The 22,160-nt window shown below is 48.1% G+C and overlaps 1 protein-coding gene across 2 annotated transcripts in view; it reads right to left on the reverse strand.

The window, feature by feature from the left end:
• The window catches only part of OPHN1 (oligophrenin 1), a 245,681-nt gene that overhangs the window by 170,698 nt on the left and 52,823 nt on the right, over positions 1–22,160 (reverse strand). The gene's annotated exons all lie outside the window — the stretch shown is intronic.

Below are 22,160 nucleotides of genomic sequence, written 5' to 3' on the forward strand. Positions count from 1 at the left end.
CTTTCTATGTTCCTAACTGGGCAAATATAACAGCTTTCCAATTAACTCACTTTATCTCCAGTGGCTGGTTTCTCAGATTTCACTGAGCGTCACATGACCTGTGATGTCAGCTTCTCTCCTTGTCCTGATAAAGGTCGGTTACAAGCCTGTAAACAAGACGTCACTGTGCTGGCCACGCCCCCCTTCACTGCCGTCTACTCTCAGCTAGGATTCTTAACCCCTTCAGCTGCACAGACTGGCTAGCTGCAGCAGGTAGTGAGGAGACAATTTTGGGCACATGATCTGACAGACTAGAGAGAGCATTGCACAAGAAGGTAGGGGGAAGATCCTGTGTATTAGCAGTGTCATTATACAGCTGGGACTTGTAGTTCTACAGATACAACATGCTGCAGAGTCTCCCAGCAGGCAGACATGTCACTCAGGGCAGCTCTTGTATTCGCTCTCTTAGCAGTGTCATTATACAGCTGGGACTTGTAGTTCTACACATACAACATGCTGCAGAGTCTCCCAGCACTCAGGGCAGCTCTTGTATCCACTCCCTTAGCAGTGTCATTATACAGCTGGGACTTGTAGTTCTACACATACAACAAGCTGCAGAGTCTCCCAGCAGGCAGACATGTCACTCAGGGCAGCTCTTGTATCCACTCCCTTAGCAGTGTCATTATACAGCTGGGACTTGTAGTTCTACACATACAACATGCTGCTGAGTCTCCCAGCAGGCAGACATGTCACTCAGGGCAGCTCTTGTATTCGCTCTCTTAGCAGTGTCATTATACAGCTGGGACTTGTAGTCCTACACATACAACATGCTGCAGAGTCTCCCAGCAGAAAGACATGTCACTCAGGGCAGCTCTTGTATTCGCTCCCTTAGCAGTGTCATTATACAGCTGGGACTTGTAGTCCTACACATACAACATGCTGCAGAGTCTCCCAGCAGAAAGACATGTCACTCAGGGCAGCTCTTGTATTCGCTCCCTTAGCAGTGCAGGGGGGAGGTGCAGAGATTGTTTTTATTGCATGTAAACAAAGGGCCAGAAAAGAACCAGGGAAATGAGAAAATATATATTTTTTTTTTTACATAAAACTTGCTTAGCTCAGTTATATATCAGATTTTCAGTGCTATATATTTTTTTTTCATAACTCGGACAACCCCTTTAAGGGCAAAACTGATCCGTTTTGGACCGCTTATGAGAACCCTGAACGGATCTCACAAACGGAAACCAAAACGCCAGTGTGAAAGTAGCCTTAGCTTGTGATGGCCTATCCCGAAGAAATGCTGGTCAACCACTAAGCTCTTGGGATTTTTTAGGGCTCTTAAAGGGAATCTGTCACCTGCTTTTAGCATTTTAAGCTGTCACCATCGCCATGTTCACTAAAGTACTTTATTTCCTGCAGTCTTCTTCTTACTTTATTTCGTTTTATGATATGCTAATGAAGTTCCAAGGAGCCCAGAGGGGCGTTTTTTTCCCTATCTAGTGCCCAGTGACGCCCCCCTGCAGTGCCCAGCCCTCCTTAATTTGAATCCCACAGCCCCGGCAAACGGTTCCGCCCCCTCCCCACGTCATCGTCTACCTTCTAGAAATGCCCCGTCCTCCTTCCTGTCGGCGGCCAGAAATCTTGCGCAGGCGCAGTACCACCTGCGGCCTGCGCCTGCGCGATCATCAAGCTCCTGAGAGCAACAGCCTCAAAAGTCTCACTGGGCATGCGCCGAGCCCAGTGACGTAATCTGAGCGCTGTTGCCCTGAGGAGGTTGATGATCGCACAGGCGGTCCTGCGCATGCGTGAGATTTCTGGCCGCCGACAGGAAGAAGGACGGGGCATTTCTAGAAGGTAGACGATGACGTGGGGAGGGGGCGGAACCGTTTGCAGGGGCTGTGGGAGGTTATTTGAGGATCAAGCGGCGTTCTTGGGAATTAAATTAAGGCAGGCTGGGCACTGCAGGGGGGCGTCACTGGGCTCCAGAGAGGAAAAAAATGCCCCTCTGGGCACCTTGGAGCTTCATTAGCATATCATAAAAAGGGCTTTTTTATCAAAAAGGACAAAACAAAATAAAGTAAGAAGAAGACTGCAGGAAATAAAGTACTTTAGTGAACATGGCAATGGTGACAGCTTAAAATGCTAAAAGCAGGTGACAGATTCCCTTTAAATCTTTTCTATAAGGAACAAAATGTGTTTAGAAAAATGGCACAAAAAAATGCTATAAAACCAGCATACCCTATGGAAAAACACTTTAAGCAGCTTCTCTAGAGTTTTTTTTTTTATTGAACAAGAAATGCTAGAATAAAATCGTGTGTCCTAATCACATTTGAAATGATACATTCTTTTAACCTTCACAATAAAAATTCAAAAATAAATAAAATACGATTCCATGCCTGGTATCTGACCATGTAAAATGGCTTGGTAAAAAGAAACATACCAAGCGAAAAAAAAGAAAATTAGATGTCATATAGGTGATGACAATTTCTTTCTAAAAAAGCTAGAACCAGCTCTGTACCTCACAAGCTCTCTTCACTCATTACTTTAGCTGCTCAGCTAGATTTAGCAACTTAGTGGGGGGAAGGGGGGGCTTCCTGCTGCAGCTCTCTCTCCTGGTCACAGTCAGGAGCATACCCTTTCTGTAGCAGTTCTCTTCTCTTCTGCTGCAGCTCTCTCCCGGTCACAGTCAGGAGCATACCCTTTCTGTAGCAGTTCTCTTCTTCTCTTCTGCTGCAGCTCTCTCCCGGTCATAGTCAGGAGCATACCCTTTCTGCTGCAGCTCTCTCCTGGTCACAGTCAGGAGCATACCCTTTCTGTAGCAGTTCTCTTCTTCTCTTCTGCTGCAGCTCTCTCCCGGTCACAGTCAGCAGCATACCCTTTCTGCTGCAGCTCTCTCCCGGTCACAGTCAGGAGCATACCCTTTCTGTAGCAGTTCTCTTCTTCTCTTCTGCTGCAGCTCTCTCCCGGTCATAGTCAGGAGCATACCCTTTCTGTAGCAGTTCTCTTCTGCTCCTCTGCTGCAGCTCTCTCCTGGTCACAGTCAGGAGCATACCCTTTCTGTAGCAGTTCTCTTCTCTTCTGCTGCAGCTCTCTCCCGGTCACAGTCAGGAGCATACCCTTTCTGTAGCAGTTCTCTTCTGCTCCTCTGCTGCAGCTCTCTCCTGGTCACAGTCAGGAGCATACCCTTTCTGTAGAAGTTCTCTTCTTCTCTTCTGCTGCAGCTCTCTCCCGGTCATAGTCAGGAGCATACCCTTTCTGCTGCAGCTCTCTCCTGGTCACAGTCAGGAGCATACCCTTTCTGTAGCAGTTCTCTTCTTCTCTTCTGCTGCAGCTCTCTCCCGGTCACAGTCAGCAGCATACCCTTTCTGCTGCAGCTCTCTCCCGGTCACAGTCAGGAGCATACCCTTTCTGTAGCAGTTCTCTTCTTCTCTTCTGCTGCAGCTCTCTCCCGGTCACAGTCAGGAGCATACCCTTTCTGTAGCAGTTCTCTTCTGCTCCTCTGCTGCAGCTCTTTCCCGGTCACAGTCAAAAGCATACCCTTTCTGTAGCAGTTCTCTTCTGCTCTTCTGCTGCAGCTCTCTCCCGGTCATAGTCAGGAGCATACCCTTTCTGCTGCAGCTCTCTCCCGGTCACAGTCAGGAGCATACCCTTTCTGTAGCAGTTCTCTTCTGCTGCAGCTCTCTCCCGGTCACAGTCGGGAGCATACCCTTTCTGTAGCAGTTCTCTTCTTCTCTTCTGCTGCAGCTCTCTCCCAATCACAGTCAGCAGCATACCCTTTCTGCTGCAGCTCTCTCCCAGTCACAGTCAGGAGCATACCCTTTCTGCTGCAGCTCTCTTCTGCTCTTCTGCTGCAGCTCTCTCCCGGTCACAGTCAGGAGCATACCCTTTCTGTAGCAGTTCTCTTCTGACTTACTAGGATGGAAGAATTTTCCTCCGGTTAGCCTTACCAAACCCATTCCCTTTTCCAATAACCACACAGAAACCTTCTTGCTTTGGTAAAATGACCATTACGGCCAACTTTATTATACACAGAAAATAATAATAATAACAGGCACTTTAACACATCCTTCATCATTATGAGCCACTGTACCGTAACAAGGATCCTGGAGGGCAACCCAAACAAGCGGTATCTTCCTTAACCATCTCTCCTTATACTTCAAAATTACCCTTGGCCGCACTCACCGACCCAAGGGCACCAAATCCTTGAAGTATCCATGTATCTCCTCCTTTAGGCCTTTTAGCCCAAACAGGAGCCCCATCCTCGGCATTCACCAACCACATGAGATACAGGCTCCAACATGTTCTGCATCTCTTAAACCATTGTATTGCTCCCCCAGGATCCCATATCAATCAGCCACCAGAAGACCACCGGTGACACCTCACCTGTGGGCGTCCCGCCACACCCTCAGGGCCGTTTCCAGACCCTCCTGAATACCTAACGCCCACATATCAATCCCCACATCGTTAAGATGCACGCCATCGGATCTCAAGAATTGAGGCGACGCCGCCTCCAATTCCCGATGTCGAACCACCAAACCACCCTGTCTGCGAACAAAACGTTGTTCAACTTCGCCAGCGCTTTATTGATCCGCTCCACCGATCTGGCAAACCGCCAACTACTCCTCACAACCACCTCTGACCACACCACCAGGAAATCCGGAAAATCTGACATCAAACGTAACACGTCCAACTTAATATCCCGTATCACGTCACGGGACCGACGCACCCCCAAATCATTGCCACCCACATGTAAAACTAAGATATCAGGCGGGCGATTTAACATGACGTTGGTATGGATCTCAGGCAAAACCCGCCCCCAGAGAAGCCCCCTCAAACCAATCCACCTGACCAGCAACTCCTCCAACGGAAAACCCAATTGACGACCGTTCCGCCGAACGTCAGCTCGTAAGGCCCCCCAGTAGACATACGAATGCCCGAAAATCCATGCAAGACAAGGAGCCGCCCCTGCAACAAAACAAACAGTCAAAATCTTCACTGCAAACTCCAATTCAATAAAGGACAGACAACGAAAAAACCCTCCCCCGCAACATTATAACAGCTGAGGCCTAACATATGATCGAAAACAATCCGACTCCCAGCGCCCAATACGCTTTATAACCTCCTCCCCCAAGCCCCACCTGGAAGCCTCAGTCGCGGCCCCGATCCTGAATGAATGAGATGCAAAATCCTTTGCAGGTAAACCCGCGGCAGACAAGCATTTTCTGAAAACAGCCACAAACTGGAAACGAGACAACCGCGAACCATCCCTATGAACCTGCAACGCACCCGGGCCGCCGGGACGCAATTCCAAAAATTCCTTCACACAGTGCACTGGACAAAAAGCTGACCCCAATAGCGGCCTAAGCCACAAAACAACGCCCTTACCCTCCTGATCAGTCTTAGACTTGCGGAGCATACATCTCAAAGCACCGTCTACAATCCCAACATCCTCCCACAACAAACCTCCACCGCCCATGCGACTTGCTGACACCAATTCCGATATACGGAAAGCCCCGAAAAAGGCTAACCCAAAAGCCGCCCTAAACAGACACACTTCATACGCCGACACACAAACCGACCCAGTCTCCTTCCATAGCATCTGCAACACAGCAAACGAAACTGGCCTACGACTATCCTTCCGTACCGCACTACGACGATAACCCTTTAAAGCCTGCCGCACCATAAAACACCTAGACACGTCAGCCAGGCCCCGCAAGCGCAACCAGAAGGCAACAGCCGCTACCCTCTTAGATGCGACCGAAAATGACAGACCCGCAGCATAAGACTGACCCACCCAAAAAACCAATAACACCCGAAAATCCTCTAATGAACTACAACCACCTACCTGCTCAATCAACTCCTCCCACAACGACCACACTGAAGAATAGGCCGACCACGTACCTCTACTAAGAGACTGCCTAATCAAGTCTGCCGATACCCCAATGCCACGCTCCAGAGCCACTTGGGATAAGGCAACCCCTGTAACTCGGCACCCGGCGCCAAGCTGCGGAAACGATCCCACTGAAAACGAGAAAGGGAATCGGCGAGTGAGTTATCCACTCCAGGAACATGTACCGCAACAAAACATGCATTCAACCGCAAACCCCGCAATACCAGATGCCTCAGTAAATTCAACACCAGAGGAGAGTTCGCCGTTTGGCTTTTGATCGCCTGCACCACACCCATATTATCACAGTAGAAACGCACCCGCCGATTCCTGAGCCAGTCCCCCCACAACTCAGTAGCCAAAACAATAGGAAAAAGCTCCAACAATACCAGGTTAGTAAGAAAACCGGCCTGCCTCCACTCAACCGGCCACGCCCCCGCACTCCATTGTCCCCTACAAAAAACACCATATCCACACGAACCTGATGCATCCGAGAACAATTCCAAATCTGCATTACTAATCACTGCCTCCATCCACATAGACCGCCCATTATACTCTAACAGAAACGTCTCCCACACCGCCAAGTCATCCTTCACTGCTGCTGGTAATCGCAAGTAGTGAAAAGGGGCAGTAACCCCCGCTGTCGCGAGCGCCAAACGACGACAAAAAAAACCCGCCCCATCGGCAAGATGCGACACGCGAAGTTCAATTTACCCAAAACCGATTGAACCCGCTTGAGCTGAACCTTCTTCGCCTTCCGTAAGAACACAACCTCATCCAACAGATCCGACACCTTATTGTCAGGCAAACGACATTCCATGGCCACACTGTCAATCTTGATCCCCAAAAACTTTATAACCGTGGACGGGCCTTCCGTCTTATCTGCCGCCAGCGGGATACCGAAGCGCGCTGCCACTCTTTCTATTGTATGCAACAAAACCGCACACACCCTGGATTCAGCCGGACCCAAAAACAAAAAATCATCCAGGTAGTGCAAGACCGAACTCCATCCCGCCTCCTGTTTTACCACCCATTCCAGAAAAGAACTAAACGATTCAAACAATGAACACGAAATCGCACAACCCATCGGCAAACAACAGTCAACGTAGTAACAGCCATCCCACTGAAAATCAAGTAAATGCACACTATCAGGGTGAATTGGAAAGAAACGAAAAGCGGCCTCAATGTCCATTTTCGCAAGCAGGGCGCCTTGCCCAAAACGCCGGACCCACCGTACCGCCTCGTCAAAAGACGTGTACGAAACAGAGCACAACTCATCCGCTATACCATCATTCACAGACCCACCCAACGGATAGGACAAATGATGAATGAGCCGAAACTTATTAGGCTCCTTCTTAAGAACTAAACCCAAAGGAGAAACCCACAAATCAGGCAAGGGACACACCGAAAAAGGGCCCACAACCCTCCCGGCAGCGACCTCCCCTTCAATCTTTTCCCTCACAACTGCCAGATGGCACAACGCCGAGGACAAATTCCAGAGTGCCCGTCTCGGCCAAACCAAACCGCATGGAATAACGTAACCCATTGTAAACCCTGCCAACAGCAGCTGCGCTACCTCCCTATTTGGATACATCCTTAAATAGGGCTCCATCTCTTCCACCCTCACCCGCGTCACCCTTCTTCTGCACAACCTCGGGTCCCTTACCCTTGCCATGCTTGAAACACCGTGACAAACTATGGGAGCCGCCGCAACCGGAGCACTCATGCTTGTACCGGCAATCAGACAAGAACCTGCAATGCCCTTCGTTGTACTGCCAGCAACAACCCCTCCTATTTCTCCCATGCGACTCCGATGCCGAGATACCCCCGGCCGTTCCACGAAAGGGCTGAGAGCCCACCCTAGGTGCCGCCATCAACCGCATCCACAGACCAATGTCCTTATGGTCCCAACGAATGCTAGGCCTGACCGCCTTCCGCTGCCGGAACTGCTCGTCATACCTAAGCCACGCAACACCCCCATACGTCCGATGCGCCTCACCAATAGCATCCATATAGCAGAAGAGCGCAGAGCAGTGCTCAGCCGCCTTTTCCCCAACTACACTAGCCAAAATTGCAAAGGCTTGAAGCCAATTTTGAAAGGTATGCGGAATCAGCCTGTACCGCCTCCTCTCTTCCTCCTCCTTTTTACTCTCGTTCAGCTTTCCCCTATCTAAATTAAATTTCTCCAATGGAAGCAACGAAAAAATTTCCACGTACTCATCCTTCCATATCTTCTCCTTAATCTCCTGCTTCAAGTGAGCCCCCAGCGGCCCCTCAAAACACACATAAATCTCCCCCTTCGCTGCGTCCGCCAACCGAACGCCATCACCCATGTCACCCCTAACACCCGCAACCGCCCCAGCTGCCTGGGTACCCGCTACCACACCGTCCTCACCAGCCCCCATTAAACCCCGCGCAGGCTCCTGTTCCAGCAAACCCGCTTGCGCCGGAGCCCAGACTGGCACCGGGGACGCAGCGGATCCATTACCCAACCGTGACAACAACGACAGCATGCCCGACAATACATCCCGCACCAAAGCATCAGAACCCCCCACATTATGAGAAACAGCACCCACACCTCCCCCAACAATATTCTGACCCGTCGATCTTTTACCTGGCCGTCCCCTGATAGCTTCTCCGGCAGCCACAGAAATCCTCCCAGGTGTCCTCAGTAGTGCGTCCATCCTGCACGGCACGGCGTCTTCCCCCAGAGGAACGTCCATGGCGCCTGCCGCTAAATCTTCACTTGGGCTGACTTCTCCCTCTTCCAATGGAGACATCCCCCCGTCACCCTGCAACTGCAGGTGACCGTCATCTGATAATTCCACTGCAGCACAGGCCTCATCGCAAGGCCGCATAATGTCCCCTCCATCTCCCATCAGCATCTCAGGCCCCACAGCAGGAGCGCTGTGAGCCACGTCCTGCAGCAAGAGGTCAGGGGGCGGAGCCACCACCACAGTCCCAGCATTGCAGCCAAGTCGCCGACCCACCGCTAGGGGGCGCGACGCACTCTTGTTCCTATCAGCTCTACCACGCTCACTGATCCCAGCGCTTACATGCCAACGACCGGAAGACGCCAGCCGCAGCGCAGAAGACCTCTCCTCCCTGCCAGCTGGAAGGCCCAGGCTACCGGACCGCCCGACCGCACCTCGGCTCAGACGGTAAGGCCACCAGGGTTCGCTCCCCGCCACGCAGCACCTGCGGCGAGACACCCGCCTGCCTGCGCTCTCTTCCTCTTGCCGCCTGGGAGACGGGACCGGGGATAGCCCGTCCCTCCCCCGCTGACCTGCCTCGCGCCGACACACTCCTCCCGCTGCGTCTGGGCACCGGACCGGGCACAGGCACCGCAGACCGCAGCGGAGGATGCATAGGGGGGCTTCTAAGGCGACGACGTACCCGAGGGGTAGACTCCGGACTCAGGCGCTCCTGTGTGGACGCACCGACAAGGCCGCCGTAGAAGGGGGGATCAAAGCAGACTGAATGGTCTGCTGCAAACGCTCCGCTCCGTGCACATGAACCGCAGCCCTGACTGCTTCCAATAATTCCTCCAGCGACGACATCCTGGACCCAAAACACTCTGGCTTACACTAGCAACTGCCTCACAGACCCCTCCCACAAATACTATATACCGCCCGCGAAACTGCTACTCCTCCCCGTCCAACCTAAACCAACCCCCAACACACTTCCTAACCTTAACCCCTTCCTAGCCTGCGGTCTTCCCCCCCAAGTCAAAGTGCACTCCACTATGTCTGCGCCTCGCTCCGTTGCTATTATTCTCTTCTGCTGGAGCTCTCTCCCGGTCACATTCAGGAGCATACCCTTTCTGTAGCAGTTCTCTTCTGCTGCAGCTCTCTCCGTCTAAGTGTCACAACCTCTAACAGTAGATATGGCTGGTAGCAACTGAAGGAATGAACTGAGCATGTGCTTCCATCTCAAAGAGGTCGACAGAGAAATAAGCGAAAAAAAACAGCAGGTGGCGCTATACAGATAGATTTCATTGAAAAACTCAGAGGCTATACTACATTTTGTATTACATGCAATTACAAAAGTATTCAGATCAAGGGCTGATTTGAAAAATCTAACGCCTTCACATGCTTTGAATCTACAGATGCAGATTTTTGTTTATTAGCCAAAACTGCCTGAAATATCAAAGAAGGAAGTGAAAAGTCTATTTACAGCAGCAGACAGCTTTTGTATTTTCGCTGAGACAGTGTATGTAAGCTAGTTTATGTCTGCAGTTTGGATGGAGTTTTAGGTTTCCACTTTTGAATGTATACCTACAGTATATTCACTGCACTTACTACATGAATTACAAGGAAATTCATAAACTGTATCCAGGCTCGACTTTTTCTCCCCGATTGTTTACATGCACACAAATGTGAAAAATGGATGTCTCACACAGTCATTGTTACAACCAGTTGAAGTATAGGGGACTATTCACATACAGTGGATATAAAAATTCTACACTCCTGTTAAAATGTCAGGTTTCTTTGATGTAAAAAAATTAGACAAAAATAAATCATTTCAGAATTTTTTCCACATTTAATGTGACCTATAAACTCAATTGAAAAACAAACTGAAATCTTTTAGGTGGAGGGAAGAAAATAAGACAAACTGAAATAATGTGGTTGCATAAGTGTGCACACCCTCTTATAACTCGGGATGTAGCTGTGTTCAGAATTAAGCAATCACATTCAAAATCATGTTAAATAGGAGTCAGCATACACCTGCCATCATTTAAAGTCCCTCTAATTAACCCCACATAAAGTTCAGCTGCTCTAGTTGGTCTTTCCTGAATTTTTTTTTGTCGCATCCCACAGCAAAAGCCACGGTCCACAGAGAGCTTCCAAAGCATCAGAGAGATCTCATTGTTAAAAGGTATCAGTCAGGAGAAGGGTACAAAAGAATTTCCAAGGCATTAGATATACCATGGAACACAGTGAAGACAGTCATCATCAAGTGGAGAAAATATGGCACAACAGTGACCTTACCAAGAACTGGACGTCCCTCCAAAATTGATGAAAAGACGAGAAGAAAACTGGTCTGGGAGGCTACCAAGAGGCCTACAGCAACATTAAAGGAGCTGCAGGAATATCTGGCAAGTACTGGCTGTGTGGTACATGTGACAACAATCTCCCGTATTCTTCATATGTCGGGACTTTGGGGTAGAGTGGCAAGACTAAAGCCTTTTATTACGAAGAAAAACGTCCAAGTCAGGCTACATTTTGCAAAAACACATCTGAAGTCTCCCAAAAGCATGTGGGAAAAGGCGTTATGGTCTGATGAAACCAAGGTTGAACCTTTTGGCCATAATTCCAAAAGATATGTTTGGCGCAAAAACAACACTGCACATCACCAAAAGAACACCATACCCACAGTGAAGCATGGTGGTGGCAGCATCAAGCTTTGGGGCTGTTTTTCTTCAGATGGAACTGGGGCCTTAGTTAAGCTAGAGGGAATTATGAACAGTTCCAAATACCAGTCAATATTGGCACAAAACCTTCAGGCTTCTGCTAGAAAGCTGAACATGAATAGGGACCTTAACCTTTCAGCATGACAACGACCCAAAGCATACATCCAAATCAACAAAGGAATGGCTTCACCACAAGAAGATTAAAGTTTTGGAATGGCCCAGCCAGAGCCCAGACCTGAATCTGATTGAAAATCTGTGGGGTGATCGGAAGAAGCTGTCCACAGGAGATGCCCTCACAACCTGACAGATTTGGAGTGTTTTTGCAAAGAAGAGTGGGCAAATCTTGCCAAGTCAAAATGTGCCATGCTGATAGACTCATATCCAAAAAGACTAAGTGCTGTAATAAAATCAAAAGGTGCTCAACAAATTATTAGTTTAAGGGTGTGCACACTTATGCAAGCATATTATTTTATTTTTATATTTTTTCTTCCCTCCACCTAAAAGATATAAGTTTGTTTTTCAATTGAGTTGTACAGTTTATAGGTCACATTAAGAGTCCATTCACATGTGCGCAATTCTGTTCCGCAATTGCTGACCCATTAATTTCTATAGGGCTGCATGATGTGCTGCCCGAATCCGGAAATGCGGACCACTGTACATATACACACACACACACACACACACTATGGGGGCACTATGGAAGGCCATTTATAATACTGGGAGCAGTATGGGGGACCATAATACACTGCTCAAAAAAATAAAGGGAACACAAAAATAACACATCCTAGATCTGAATTAATTAAATATTCTTCTGAATTACTTTGTTCTTTACATAGTTGAATATGCTGACAACAAAATTACACAAAAATAAAAAAATGGAAATCAAATTTTTCAACCCATGGAGGTCTGGATTTGGAGTCACACTCAAAATTAAAGTGGAAAAACACACTACAGGCTGATCCAACTTTGATGTAATGTCCTTAAAACAAGTCAAAATGAGGCTCAGTAGTGTGTGTGGCCTCCACGTGCCTGTATGACCTCCCTACAATGCCTGTGCATGCTCCTGATGAGGTGGCGGACGGTCTCCTGAGGGATCTCCTCCCAGACCTGGACTAAAGCATCTGCCAACTCCTGGACAGTCTGTGGTGCAACGTCACGTTGGTGGATAGAGCGAGACATGATGTCCCAGATGTGCTCAATTGGATTCAGGTCTGGGGAACGGGCGGGCCAGTCCATAGCATCAATGCCTTCGTCTTGCAGGAACTGCTGACACACTCCAGCCACATGAGGTCTAGCATTGTCTTGCATTAGGAGGAACCCAGGGCCAACCGCACCAGCATATGGTCTCACAAGGGGTCTGAGGATCTCATCTCGGTACCTAATGGCAGTCAGGCTACCTCTGGCGAGCACATGGAGGGCTGTGCGGCCCTCCAAAGAAATGCCACCCCACACCAATACCCAATGCCAAACCGGTCATGCTGGAGGATGTTGCAGGCAGCAGAACGTTCTCCACGGCGTCTCCAGACTCTGTCACATGTGCTCAGTGTGAACCTGCTTTCATCTGTGAAGAGCACAGGGCGCCAGTGGCGAATTTGCCAATCTTGGTGTTCTCTGGCAAATGCCAAACGTCCTGCACGGTGTTGGGCTGTAAGCTCAACCCCCACCTGTGGACGTCGGGCCCTCATATCACCCTCATGGAGTCTGTTTCTGACCGTTTGAGCAGACACATGCACATTTGTGGCCTGCTGGAGGTCATTTTGCAGGGCTCTGGCAGTGCTCCTTCTGTTCCTCCTTGCACAAAGGCGGAGGTAGCGGTCCTGCTGCTGGGTTGTTGCCCTCCTACGGCCTCCTCCACGTCTCCTGATGTACTGGCCTGTCTCCTGGTAGCGCCTCCATGCTCTGGACACTACGCTGACAGACACAGCAAACCTTCTTGCCACAGCTCGCTGATGTGCCATCCTGGATAAGCTGCACTACCTGAGCCACGTGAGAGTTGTAGACTCCGTCTCATGCTACCACTAGAGTGAAAGCACCGCCAGCATTCAAAAGTGACCAAAACATCAGCCAGGAAGCATAGGAACTGAGAAGTGGCCTTGGTCACCACCTGCAGAACCACTCCTTTATTGGGGGTGTCTTGCTAATTGCCTATAATTTCCACCTGTTGTCTATCCCATTTGCACAACAGCATGTGAAATTGATTGTCACTCAGTGTTGCTTCCTAAGTGGACAGTTTGATTTCACAGAAGTGTGATTGACTTGGAGTTGCATTGTGTTGTTTAAGTGTTCCCTTTATTTTTTTGAGCAGTGTATATACAGAGGGAACTGCAGAGGTTGGGATTTTTAAATAAAAAAATCCTATGAGATTAAGCAGTTAACAGGTAGCACCTGTTAAAAACTGATGCAAAATTACCATTAAAAACAGCCAGACAGCTAAATGGTTGAAAAACTAATAATGTATCTGTTTTTAATAGTGGTTTTTTTTTCTGCAGACATGTAGCTTGGAGATCTTATGGCACAATGGCTAATCTGAGCAGTGCTGCAATATAAAGCATGAAAGAGAGAAAGAGCTCCATCAGAAATCCATCTCCTGTTTAATCAGATGGTTTAGACTTCTTTAGTCACTAACAGAGTACAAGTAAATATAGCCCAACAGCGAAAGAAAAAATAAATGGAAGTCACCCAGTGACTAAATTACTATTTCTAAATTGTATTTATTATTATATTAAAAGGAACCTGAACATGGTGTAAACAGGCAGCATGCTATACAGCAGGAGGAGCTCAGCAGATTCATATATAGTTTTGTTGAAAAATATTTAGAAAAAGTAATTTATTTGTTAAATTCCTTCTCATTCTGAGGTTTGAAGTCAAGAAGGCAGTCTTATAGAGGGAGGGCTGTCAATCACTGATAGGTCCGCCTCCTTAACTGCACATCCAAAATGAGCAGGAATATAAACGAATGAAATACAGGTTATACTAAATCTTTTCTCACAAAACTAATATCAATCTGCTCAGCTCCTCCTGCTGCCTGCAGAGTACACTGCATTTTCATGGTGACAGACGATTTTCTTACATAAGTCCCCAGTTCCCAGAGTTAAAGGGATTCAGTCATCAGAATTTAGGACTATAACCTAAACATATGGCGAGGTCCCTACTAATACACTGAATCCTAAAGTGACCTTATCAAATGCGTCTGTGGCTCTATAATCATATAAAACAGGTTTATATCACCTGTCACTCACGTCACAAATGTGTCCAAGGGGACGTCTCATGATGCAGGGTGCCCGGCTGCAGCCATCTCGTTTTGGTGCCCAGCGCCGCCTTCTGAATTGAAATCGCCGCCCTCCCTTTCATTAGAGCCGCCTACCTCAGTTCTTCGCCGCCTCTCTAACGTCCGCTCTCCTCAGCCAGATCCCGCACGTGCGCTCTAGGTATAACCTGATGCGCCCGCAGTGGCCTCGTTAAGCGAAGTGCGCATGCGCCGGCCGTTAGAGAGGCGGCGATGAACTGAGGTAGGCGGCTCTAATGAAAGGGAGGGCGGAGATTTCAATTCAGAAGGCGGGTCCGGTACACAGCAAAGCAGCACTTGAAAAACACCTTTACACTTGGAACTAGACAAGCTAGTGACCATGAGTTGCTCAGACATCTTCCTGTAGTAGGAAGCGCCTTTAAATAACTCCTGCAATCCAGCCATAGACCGAGGACGTGTACATGCTGCCTCACAAGGGAGGACAGATACACCCATGCAAGCCCTAACAACAGTACAGGTCTCCAGCAGGAAGTAAATTCTGGCATGGAGCACAGATGCAACAGCTAAGCCACCTGCTGCCCGCGCTTGTCAGCACGGCGCATGGCAGCAGGAGGGAAAGAGGGAGCCCGGCGCCCATGCCCGCTGGTAGGAGCAGCAGCGCCGGCATGGACTGCTGGGATAACAATATGTTGTGGCACTGAATCTAAAGGAGAACTGGAAACAAGGAAATGTTAGTTAAACGTTGAGGGACGCTATCCAACCCAAGGTTTTATGTAGGCCTTAGGCTACTTTCACATATTTATTTTATGCACTTATTTAGCGCTACTATATTCTGCAGCGCTTTACAGACATTATCATCACTTCCCAATGGGGCTCACAATATAAGGTCCCTATAAGTATGTCTTTGGAGTGCAAGAGGAAACCGGAGTACCCGGAGGAAACCCACGCAAACACAGGGAGAACATACAAACTCCATGTAGATGTTGCCCTTGGTAGGATTCGAACCTAGGACCCCAGTGCTGCAATACACCAGTGCTAACCACTGAGTCATGGTGCTGCCCAAAGCCCACATATGCGCATTGTATTCCGGTTTTGACATCCAGCACAGGATCTCAAAACCGGAGCAAAAGGGTTCCATTCGATTTAATACATCAGGATGCATCCGTTCCGTTTGGATGCAGCTGTATTAAATCTAAACTGAACAAACTGGATTCGGTACCAAACACATTGTACGTCAATAGGGGCCGGCTCCTTTTTTTCTGGATCCGAAAAAAATGGATCCGGGACCATTGCCTTCAATTGTTTTGAGTACTGGATCTGGTTTGTTTAGTTTCGCAGACCAGACACAAAACAGCAGCTTGCAGTGGTTTTGTGTCCAGTCAAACCGGAACAGAATGCATCCTGATCTGGTTTGTTCTGTTTTTTCCCCATTTGTCCTATGCCGGATCTGAAAAACAGAATGCAAAGCACATTTGTGAAAATAGCCTTAGATGAGGCACTCGTCTACATCAAATTCAGCATGGTTAGGAAAGAGGGGTAACTCATTAAAACAGCTTTACGTGTAGTCTGCACATTTTCTTGTTTTATTTAGTAAAAAGCAGATTCTGTTGCAGAAATGGTTTTCCGACTTACATCTGCCCAAAAAGTTTTTGGGCAAAGTATTCATGGTGGAATAGAGGAAAGCTACGGCTATAAAAATGCAGATATATTAATGAATGTACACACGTATATAAACATGAGTGGTCCCTGAAGTTACATTATTATTTTTGGGATAACCATTGTATGCTGAAAATCCAGTAACCATAAGGCCTTAGGCCTCATGCACACGACCGTTGTGTGCATCCGTGGGCGTTGTTCCGTTTTCCGTGATTTTCTGCGGACCCATTGACTTTCAATGGGTCCGTTGAAAACTCAGAAAATGCACCGTTGTTCATCCGCGGCCGTGATCCGTGTTTCCTGTCCGTCAAAAAAATATGACCTGTTTTTTTGACGGACAACGGTTCACGGACCCATTCAAGTCAATGGGTCCGTGAAAAAACACGGATGCACACAAGATTGGCATCCGCGTCCGTGATCCGTGGCCATAGGCTACTTTCACACAGACGGATCCGCAGATCCGTCTGCATAAAAGCTTTTTCAGAGCTGAGTTTTCACTTTGTGAAAACTCAGATCCGACAGTATATTCTAACACAGAGGCGTTCCCATAGTGATGGGAACGCTTCAAGTTAGAATATACTACGAACTGTGTACATGACTGCCCCCTGCTGCCTGGCAGCACCCGATCTCTTACAGGGGGCTGTGATCCGCACAATTAACCCCTCAGGTGCTGCACCTGAGGGGTTAATTGTGCGTATCAAAGCCCCCTGTAAGAGATCAGGTGCTGCCAGGCAGGAGGGGGCATACCCCCTTCCCTCCACTGTATTGCATTCATTGGTGGCCAGTGCGGCCCCCTTCCCTCCCCAGTATTATATTCAATGGTGGCCAGTGCGGCCTACCCTCCCCCCCCCCTAATTAAAATCACCTTCCCCCATCATTGGTGGCCAGTGCGGCCTCCCCTCACCCCCCTAATTAAACCCCCCCCTTCATCATTGGTGGCAGCGGAGAGTTCCGATCGGAGTCCCAGTTTAATCGCTGGGGCTCCGATCGGTAACCATGGCAACCAGAACGCTACTGCAGCCCTGGTTGCCATGGTTACTTAGCAAGTTTTAGAAGCATTATACTTACCTGCGAGCTGCGATGTCTGTGACCGGCCGGGCGCTCCTCCTACTGGTAAGTGAAAGGTCTGTGCGGCACATTGCTTATAGCACAGACCTGTCACTTACCAGTAGGAGGAGCGCCCGGCCGGTCACAGACATCGCAGCAGGTAAGTATAATGCTTCTAAAACTTGCTAAGTAACCATGGCAACCAGGACTGCAGTAGCATCCTGGTTGCCATGGTTACCGATCCGAGTCCCAGCGATTAAACTGGGACTCCGATCGGAACTCTCCGCTGCCACCAATGATGGGGGGGGATTTTAATTAGGAGAGGGAGGGAGGGGAGGCCCACTGGCCACCAATGAATGTACAGTAATACAGGGGAGGGAGGGGGGCCCACTGGCCACCAATGAATGTACAGTAATACTGGGGAGGGAGGGGGGGCCCACTGGCCACCAATGAATGTACAGTAATACTGGGGAGGGAGGGGGGCCACACTGGCCACCAATGAATTTAAAACTGGGGAGGGAGGAGGGTGTGCCCCCTCCTGCCTGGCAGCACCTGATCTCTTACAGGGGGCTATGATACGCACAATTAACCCCTCAGGTGCGGCACCTGAGGGGTTAATTGTGCGGATCACAGCCCCCTGTAAGAGATCAGGTGCTGCCAGGCAGCAGGGGCAGTCATGTACACAGTTCGTAGTATATTCTAACTTGAAGCGTCCCCATCACTATGGGAACGCCTCTGTGTTAGAATATACTGTCGGATATGAGTTTTCACGATCTAACTCAAATCCGATGGTATATTCTAACATAGAGGCGTTCCGATGGTGATAGGGACGCTTCAAGTTAAAATATACCATCGTATTGGAGAAAACTCCGATCCGATGGTATAATAGGGACTCCTGACTTTACATTGAAAGTCAATGGGGGACGGATCCGTTTGCAATTGCACCATATTGTGTCAACGTCAAACGGATCCGTCCCCATTGACTTGCATTGTAAGTCAGGACGGATCCGTTTGGCTCCACACGGCCAGGCGGACACCAAAATGACTTTTTTTTCATGTCTGTGGATCCTCCAAAAATCAAGGAAGACCCACGGATCACGGAATAACGGAAATCCGTTTTGCGGACCTCAAAAAAAAAACGTCCGCGTGCATGAGGCCTAATGCACACGACCGTTGTTGTGTTCCGTTCCGCAAAATGGGGTTCCGTTGTTACGTGATCCGTTTCCATTTTTGTTTTCATGTGTCTTCCTTTATTTTTGGAGGATCACCAGACATGAAGGAAAGTAAAAAAAAAATCTAAGACAGGTTTGCCATGCAAATGACAGGAAAAAAACGGACGCGCAGACGCGGATGACAATCTTGTGTGCCTCTGTGTTTTTTAGCAGTCCCATTGACTTGAATGGGTCTGCGAACCGTTTTCCGCAAAAATAATAGGACAGGTTATATTTTTTTGACGGACTGGAACCACGGATCACAGACGTGGATGACAAACGGTGCATTAGCCGAGTTTTCAACGGACCCATTGAAAGTCAATGGGTCCGCAGAAAATCACGAAAAACGGCACAACGGACACGGAATAAAACAATGGTCGTGTGCATGAGGCCTAAAGCTGAGTTCAGTTGACAAATTTTTCATGCAAAAAATAATAATCAGATGACGATTTAGAAGAACATTTGCAGCATCCAAGGATTTACAGTTATATATGCTGCAGACTTGCCCATGTTTTAGCCCAGGAACCATCTGCCTGTTCTAAAACTACAACTCGCAGAATCCTCCTTTCACTTCTATGGGAGTTGTGGTTTCACAGCAGCTGGAGTGCCAAAGGTTGCTGACCCCTCATTTAGCCCCGTCCAATTGGGTCAATCTGTGTGTGCCCATCTGTCACTGTTTCTGAGCAGAATCTGCCTCAATAAGTGATGCTGTACAGTGTACCACCAAAAGAAAATGCTGATCCTGGGGCAGATAAGGATCAGTACAAGGCATGTACTACCATAGTGTACTGCAGAGAGGTACTACTATACTGCCTAATCGGCACATGCTCCTCCTCAGTAATACCAGTGAAGTGTCCGTGTGACTGGCTGGATCTTACGCCTGGCCAGCAGTGTATGTGGGACTATATACTGAACATGGTTTTCAGTTATAATTGCTGAGAAAATACCACTGAATGTTGTAAATATTCTCCAACTCCTAGGTGATCAACTAAGGCCCAGAATACAAAAGCCACTCACATGTTCACCAGCACTCTAATCCTTTGATGAAGACATTAAGGCCTTGCTAGCCGAAAAACATTGCCTTCACCGTGCTCATCAAAATGACCCGTTGTCAACTGCAAAGAAAAATGCTTTTATCAACACTCGCAGGACTATACAGAGTAAACTCCGTAAGATGCAGGACTCCTGGCTGAGTGCCAAAGCAGATGAAATTCAGAAGTTTGCTGATAGAAACAATACCGAACGTTTCTATGAAGCCATCAGATTCCTGTATGGACCTCAGTCTTCAGGAAGCTCTCCTCTACTGTATTCAAATGGTACAACTCTCATCACTGAGAAAAGTCTTATTCTACAGCGTTGGGCTGAACATTTCCACTCTGTGCTGAACCGCCCATCTACCATCAATAATGAGGCAATTGACAGAATACCCCAGGTGGATATCAACTATAGCCTGGATGTCCCAACATCAGAGGCTGAAACCTTACAAGCCATCAGCCAATTGTCCAGCGGTAAGACGCCAGCATCTGATGGAATTCCGGCGGAAGTCTATAAGGCTGGTGGTGCAGTGCTTGTTGAAAAACTCACCCAATTGTTCCAGTCTTTCTGCAATCAAGGTTCCATACCTCAGGAACTGAAAGACGCGTCCATCGTATGCCTTTATAAGAGGAACGGAAATAGACAAATCTGCGATAATTATAGAGGAATATCACTTTCATCAATTGCAGGCAAGATCTTGGCACCAATGTTGCTAAATCGTCTGATCGATCATCTGGAACGGGGTCTGCTACCTGAGACACAGTGTGGTTTTCACAAAGAGCGTAGCACGGTAGACATGATATTTGCAGCTCGACAGCTTCAGGAGAAATGTCAGGAGCAAAATCGTGAACTATACACCACCTTTATAGATCTTACCAAGGCTTTTGACAGAGTTAGTCGCAAAGGCTTATGGCGCATTATGTCGAAGTTTGGATGCCCAGACAGATTCATCCTGATGGTATGGCAATTCCATGATGGTATGGGGTCTCGGGTTCTGAGCAATGGTGAATCTTCAGAGGCCTTCCCTATCACAAATGGCATGAAACAAGGGTGCGTGCTCGCACCAACCCTGTTTAGCATAATGTTTTCAGCCATGCTGTCAGATGCCTTTCAGAACAGTTCACTGGGAATCAATCTGAGGTATAGAACCGATGGGAAACTGTTCAACTTACGAAGACTCCAGGCTGTCACCAAGGTAAAAGAGACTGTGCTTTGAGTTTCTTTTTGCTGACGATTGTGCCCTTAATGTGGAATCAGAGCAGGAAATTCAAGCCAGTATAGACAAATTCACAGCAGCATGTGACAACTTTGGCCTCATCATTAACGCGAAAAAAACCAAAGTCATGTACCAGTCAGCTCCGAAAGCCCAATATCAAGAACCTACCATCACATTGAAAGGACAGAAACTACATGCAGCGGACCAATATACGTATCTTGGCAGTACCCTCTCCCCTGCAGTGACAATTGACATCGAGGTCAACTGCAGAATTGCAAAGGCAAGTTCTGCATTCGGCAGACTGAGGACCATTGCATAGGAGTGCCGTGGAATAAGCCTTGCTACAAAGCTTAAAGTCTACTAGGCTGTAGGGTTAATCGCCCTGTATGCTAGTGAGACATGAACAGTATACAGAAGACATGCTAGACAGCTGAACCACTTTCACATGACTTGCTTCTGTAGAATCATGAGGATCCAGTGGCAGGATAAGTTGCCAGATACAGAAGTCCTCTCCAGAGCAGGCTTACCATCAGTTTACACCTTATTGATGAAAACCATCGCATCCCTAGACAGATCTTCTATGGTGAGCTGTTCAAGGGTAAGCGATCGTATGGGGGGAAAAGAAGCGATACAAAGATACACTGAAAGCCTCTCTCAAGTCCCTGGATATCAACATCACCTCGTGGGAATCTCTGGCGCATGATCGTTATATATGGCGTTCCCTGATCCATCAGGGTTGCTAGACATACGAATCCAGCAGGAATCATAGCACAGGAGAAGCGTACACTTCGTAAATATAAAGCTGCAAATGCTGAAACAAAGACATCCATATTTGTCTGTTCAGTATGTAACAAAACATTTAATGCTAACATAGGCCTTATTAGCCATCTAAGGCTACATCGCTAATGGCCGAAGATCTATCTATCAGATGTCAAGGTCCTCATCGAAAACGATGGACAAACAACAACAATTCATCATTGAGGGTCGTGTCCCCGTTTCTTCCAGTCTCTTGTGGAACACAAGTGTAGTGTCCTGTCCATCATCACGTGCACTGCTGCAGCCATTTACGGGCCTCAGTGCTGTATGTCCCTAAGTGACATGCTCGATGAGGCACGCACCGAAGGACAGCACAGTCTCCCTTACGGTCCATATGGGACCAGAAGCAGCAGAGAGCCTCAGCACTGGAATCTGATCAGTGTCGGTGAACAGGTGAGTGGCTTTCCCTTAAACACATTCTGGGGACAAAAAAAAGAGCCTGTCTGATGCCCAGCCAGCAGGAAAGATCCTGGATATCCTTAGAAGTCCCTTTATTTTCCCCTGGGCCCTTAAATCAAACTGATAATAATCCACAATGTATAAAAATATCTGCAAATCAATATCTGCGTGATGGAAACTCCACAGCATCTTACTAGTCTAAAATCTGAGCTTATGGTTATTTTTGAGCTATACAGAAGCATGTTCCTGGAAATTCC

This window comes from Bufo bufo, chromosome 8 (genome assembly GCF_905171765.1).
Source record: "Bufo bufo chromosome 8, aBufBuf1.1, whole genome shotgun sequence".
Lineage (NCBI taxonomy): Eukaryota > Metazoa > Chordata > Amphibia > Anura > Bufonidae > Bufo > Bufo bufo.